The sequence below is a fragment of the Coregonus clupeaformis genome, unplaced genomic scaffold, assembly GCF_020615455.1.
Source record: "Coregonus clupeaformis isolate EN_2021a unplaced genomic scaffold, ASM2061545v1 scaf1463, whole genome shotgun sequence".
Taxonomy (NCBI): Eukaryota; Metazoa; Chordata; class Actinopteri; order Salmoniformes; family Salmonidae; genus Coregonus; species Coregonus clupeaformis.
Window position 1 is genome coordinate 58,511 of NW_025534917.1, and position 6,473 is coordinate 64,983.

Here is a 6,473-nt window from a genome sequence, read left to right on the forward strand (position 1 = left end):
ACTCCAGGACCATGAAATGCTTCTTACGAAGCCACTCCTTCGTTGCCCGGGCGGTGTGTTTGGGATCATTGTCATGCTGAAAGACCCAGCCACGTTTCATCTTCAATGCCCTTGCTGATGGAAGGAGGTTTTCACTCAAAATCTCACGATACATGGCCCCATTCATTCTTTCCTTTACACGGATCAGTCGTCCTGGTCCCTTTGCAGAAAAAACAGCCCCAAAGCATGATGTTCCCACCCCCATGCTTCACAGTAGGTATGGTGTTCTTTGGATGCAACTCAGCATTCTTTGTCCTCCAAACACGACGAAGTTGAGTTTTTACCAAAAAGTTCTATTTTGGTTTCATCTCACCATATGACATTGTCCCAATCCTCTTCTGGATCATCCAAATGCACTCTAGCAAACTTCAGACGGGCCTGGACATGTACTGGCTTAAGCAGGGGGACACGTCTGGCACTGCAGGATTTGAGTCCCTGGCGGCGTAGTGTGTTACTGATGGAGGCTTTGTTACTTTGGTCCCAGCTCTCTGCAGGTCATTCACTTCGGTCCCCCTGTGTGGTTCTGGGATTTTTGCTCACCGTTCTTGTGATCATTTTGACCCCACGGGGTGAGATCTTGCGTGGAGCCCCAGATCGAGGGAGATTATCAGTGGTCTTGTATGTCTTCCATTTCCTAATAATTGCTCCCACAGTTGATTTCTTCAAACCAAGCTGCTTACCTATTGCAGATTCAGTCTTCCCAGCCTGGGGCAGGTCTACAATTTTGTTTCTGGTGTCCTTTGACAGCTCTTTGGTCTTGGCCATAGTGGAGTTTGGAGTGTGACTGTTTGAGGTTGTGGACAGGTGTCTTTTATACTGATAACAAGTTCAAACGGGTGCCAATAATACAGGTAACGAGTGGAGGACAGAGGAGCCTCTTAAAGAAGAAGTTACAGGTCTGTGAGAGCCAGAAATCTTGCTTGTTTGTATGTGACCAAATACTTATTTTCCACCATAATTTGCAAATAAATTCATTAAAAATCCTACAATGTGATTTTCTGGATTTTTTTTCCTCATTTTGTCTGTCATAGTTGACGTGTACCTATGATGAAAATTACAGGCCTCTCTCATCTTTTTAAGTGGGAGAACTTGCACAATTGGTGGCTGACTAAATACTTTTTTTCCCCACTGTACTGTTGGCCATGTAGTATAGCTACTACTACTACTACGAGCAGGTGTCCACATACTTCTGGTCATGTAGTGTACTTCTGGTGTATCTACTGTAGCCTAAAGTTACTTTATATCTCACTGAAATAAATGTATTTCCTGTTACCAAGTCATTTACGGTTTCTATGCCTTTTAGTTTTCCTTGTGGACCAATTTATCGGTGATTTCTGAAATGCTTTCCATGGATTGTTCCATAAGGTTGTGTTTTTAGGGATTAATATTGATTCTTGTAGAATATGTTTCATTTTCTTTCTATATTTTTAAAAAGTGTTCTTAGCTATGAAGTTGTTAATGTTCTTAGATTTATCCTTTTGAAAATTGATACGTAAAAGTATTCTGTGGATGAGCACATCTTCAATATGTACCCACTGTTCCTCTTTAGTGCATTTTAACTATATGTCGCAAGTAAAAGCCTTGGGTGGTGAGTTGATACAATTCCAAGTCTTTTAGGTTAAAACCACCCTCAGATACTCACGAGTGGCGCAGCGGTCTAAGGCACTGCATCGCAGTGCTTGAGGTGCCACTACAGACCCGGGTTCGATCCCAGGCGGTGTCACAACCGGCCGTGACCAGGAGACCCCACGGGGGTCATGAAAAAAAGTATTTGATCCCCTGCTGATTTTGTACATTTGCCCACTGACAAAGACATGATCAGTCTATAATTTTAATGGTAGGTTTATTTGAACAGTGAGAGACAGAATAACAACAAAATCCAGAAAAATGCATGTAAAAAATGTCAAATTGATTTGCATTTTAATGAGGGAAATAATGATTTGACCCCTCTGCAAAACATGACTTAGTACTTGGTGGCAAAACCCTTGTTGGCAATCACAGAGGTCAGACGTTTCTTGTAGTTGGCCACCAGTTTTGCACACATCTCAGGAGGGATTTTGTCCCACTCCTCTTTGCAGATCTTCTCCAAGTCATTAAGGTTTCGAGGCTGACGTTTGGCAACTCAAACCTTCAGCTCCCTCCACAGATTTTCTATGGGATTAAGGTCTGGAGACTGGCTAGGCCACTCCAGGTCCTTAATGTGCTTCTTCTTGAGCCACTCCTTTGTTGCCTTGACTGTGTGTTCTGGGTCATTGTCATGCTGGAATACCCATCCACGAACCATTTTCAATGCCCTGGCTGAGGGAAGGAGGTTCTCACCCAAGATTTGACAGTACATGGCCCCGTCCATCGTCCCTTTGATGCGGTGAAGTTGTCCTGTCCCCTTAGCAGAAAAACACCCCCAAAGCATAATGTTTCCACCTCCATGTTTGACGGTGGGGATGGTGTTCTTGGGGTCATAGGTAGCATTCCTCCTCCTCCAAACACGGCGAGTTGAGTTGATCCCAATGAGCTCCATTTTCGTCTCATCTGACCACAACACTTTCACCCAGTTCTCCTCTGAATCATTCAGATGTTCATTGGCAAACTTCAGACGGGCCTGTATATGTGCTTTCTTGAGCAGGGGGGACCTTGCGGGCGCTGCAGGATTTCAGTCCTTCATGGCGTAGTGTGTTACCAATTGTTTTCTTGGTGACTATGGTCCCAGCTGCCTTGAGATCATTGACAAGAACTTAACCATTTAATTTCATATTTACGGTGTTGTTGTTATTGGTCAGCTAGCTGGCTGGTTAAGTTAGCACTAGCCTAGCTAGCTAACATCCCCGACCATGAGTTCACTAAGCTACTCTCCTCCTGCTAAAGAAGAGGAGGTCTGCTGGACGGAGAAAGAAGCTCTAGTGAAAGAGGAGGAGGAAGAGGAGGATGTTACAATACAAAAACAAGTAGAGGGTGAAGCTGTTACCGTGAAAGAAGAAGAGAAAGATGTTACAGTGAAAGAAGAGGAAGACGCGTTCAGAGTGAAAGAGGAGGAGGATGTTACAGTGAAAGAAGATGAAGACGCGTTCAGAGTGAAAGAGGAGGAGGATGTTACAGTGAAAGAAGAGGAGGAAGCAGTCTTTGGAGTGAAAGAGGAGGAGGAGGAGATGACTGTCACATCGAAAAAGGAGGAGGAAGAAGAGGAGGAAACTGGATATCTGGTTCCGGTTTCCCAAAGGCATCTTAAGGCATCCAATGGTTCTAATGATGAACTTAGCAGTAAGATGCTTTTGAGAAACCGGGCCCTGATTAACACTAGTAAGTACTGTCTTAAAAACAGAGGCACAAACTCTGCAGTTGTTGAACTGATGTGTGGTGTTAAAGGGGAAATCTGCAGTTGCTACATCCATATTTGGACTTTTATATTATTTATATATATCCATTGATTCTTGAAGAATATAACACATGCCTCATGAGCTTAGTTCAACTGTCGTACCCCATCAGATCCCAAAATAAGCTTTTTCTACTCCAATGTTTAGAAACAGTGTAAATGTAAACCAACACTGTATAGCCTCAACATGGTTAAAGCTATAATATTGATGTCATGGATGGTCCGACCTTGCATCCATAGGTCTGTCTATGATTTTGAGAGTAGTTACATTTCTCCAGTCCCATCCACCATCTTATTACCAAAACAGTGGTGGAATGACAGCTTTGTTATTGTTTGAACTGCAGATTGGTTGATTGATTGATGTGTGGCTTTTTTTAAAGGGGCAACCTAGGTTTTAAACAGCAGCAAAATTGGGGGCTGGAGAAATGTAACCACTCTCAAATTCATAGAGGAAGCTATTGTAGCAACCTTAACCCAAAACCTAGCGACCTCATCAAGAAGTTCAGACATCTTGGTATAACAGTTATAAGGTGTTGGCTTGACAGTCTCTGGACCCAGGTTTGAGTCCAGCTCAGGGCTACCCCCGGAATTCACTACACTATGAATACAAGGACTGGCCATCCATAAGGTCAAAATCACAGTTTTAACCTGGTTTTGAAGATATACAGTGTTTGTTTACAACCAGTGGCATTATACAAGCTTATGCTTTGGTTTCTGATGGGGAAATACATTTGAGGCATTTATAAGTTATATTCTTCAAGAATCAATGGCTATATAGTATATGGGTTTTTCTATAACTGCCAGTGAGGATTTCCTTGCATTTATGGCAGTGTAGTTCCCTTAAGGGTCAGTCAACTTTGGTAAAACATACTATGGGGAGTCGTGACTTAGGTTGAAGGATCTAAACGGACACCTGAAAAGGCCAATGAAATTCCGCGCTCGCTGGAAGCCCCGCCTTCCACAGGTGATGAGCGTTAGGCTCGGATTCATTCCTTCAATTATTCCGCTCTTTACCTCGTTGTGAACAGGAACGATTCATGCTACAGGTGTAGACCTTACTTACAAGCTACCTGCCGGAATACATAGTGCCAACTGTAAAGTTTGGTGGAGGAGGAATAATGGTCTGGGGCTGTTTTCATGGTTCATGCTCCTAAGTTCCAGTGAAGGGAAATCTTAATGCTACAGCATACAAATTCAAATCTATTTGATTTGGCCCGTGCGCCAAATAGACCTTACCGTGAAATTCTTACTTACAAGCCCTTAACCAACAGTGCAGTTAAATAAAGTCAATAAAATATTTACTAAATAAACTAAAGTAAAAAGTAACACAATAAAATAACAATAACGAGGCTATATACAGGGGGTACGGTACCGAGGTAATGTGCCGGGGTACAGGTTGGTCCAGGTAATAATGAGGCTATATACAGACTACCGAGGTAATGTGCCGGGGTACAGGTTGGTCCAGGTAATAATGAGGCTATATACAGGGGGTACGAAGTAATGGGCTGGGGTACAGGTTAGTCCAGGTAATAATGAGGCTATATACAGGGGGTACCGGTACAGAGGTAATGTGCCGGGGTACAGGTTAGTCCAGGTAATAATGAGGCTATATACAGGGGGTACCGGTACCGAGGTAATGGGCTGGGGTACAGGTTGGTCCAGGTAATAATGAGGCTATATACAGGGGGTACCGGTACCGAGGCAATGTGCGGGGTACAGGTTGGTCCAGGTAATAATGAGGCTATATACAGGGGGTACCGGTACCGAAGTAATGGGCTGGGGTACAGGTTAGTCCAGGTTATAATGAGGCTATATACAGGGGGTACCGGTACCGAGGTAATGTGCTGGGGTACAGGTTAGTCCAGGTTATAATGAGGCTATATACAGGGGGGTACCGGTACCGAGGTAATGGGCTGGGGATACAGGTTAGTCCAGGTTATAATGAGGCTATATACAGGGGGTACCGGTACCGAGGTAATGGGCTGGGATACAGGTTAGTTGAGGTAATTTGTACATGTACAGTACCAGTCAAAAGTTTGGACACTCCTACTCATTCCAGGGTTTTTCTTAATTTTTTACTATTTTCTACATTGTAGAATAATAGTGAAGACATCAAAACTATGAAATAACACATATGGAGTCATGTAGTAACCAAAAAAGTGTTAAACAAATCAAAATATACAGTGGTGTGAAAAAGTGTTTGCCCCCTTCCTGATTTCTTATTTGTTTGCATGTTTGTCACACTTAAATGTTTCAGATCATCAAACAAATTTAAATATTAGTCAAAGATAACACAAGTAAACACAAAATGCAGTTTTGAAATGAAGGTTGTTATTATTAAGGGAAAACTAAATCCAAACCTACATGGTGTAGAAAAGTGTTTGCCCCCCCTGTTATAACAGAACTCAACTGTGGTTTATCACACCTGAGTTCAATTCCTCTAGCCACACCCAGGCCTGATTACTGCCACACCTGTTCTCAATCAAGGAATCACTTAAATAGGACCTGCCTGACAACGTGAAGTAGACCAAAAGATCCATCAGTCTGGAAAAGGTTATAAAGCCATTTCTAAAGCTTTGGGACTCCAGCGAACCACAGTGAGAGCCATTATCCACAAATGGCGAAAACATGGAACAGTGGTTAACCTTCCCAGGAGTAGCCGGCCGACCAAAATTACCCCAAGAGCGCAGCGACGACTCATCCAAGAGGTCACAAAAGACCTCACAACAACATCCAAAGAGCTGCAGGCCTCACTTGCCTCAGTTAAGGTCAGTGTTCATGACTCCACCATAAGAAAGAGACTGGGCAGAAATGGCCTGCATGGAAGAGTTCCAAGACGAAAACCACTGCTGAGCAAAAATAACATTAAGGCTCGTCTCATTTTTGCCAGAAAACATCTTGATGATCCCCCAAGACCTTTGGGAAAATACTCTGTGGACTGACGAGACAAAAGTCGAACTTTTTGGAAGGTGTGTGTCCTATTACATCTGGCGTAAAAGTAACACTGCATTTCAGATATGGCAATATAGAAGCAAACCGGATGGACATCATGAAAATGATCGGAGAG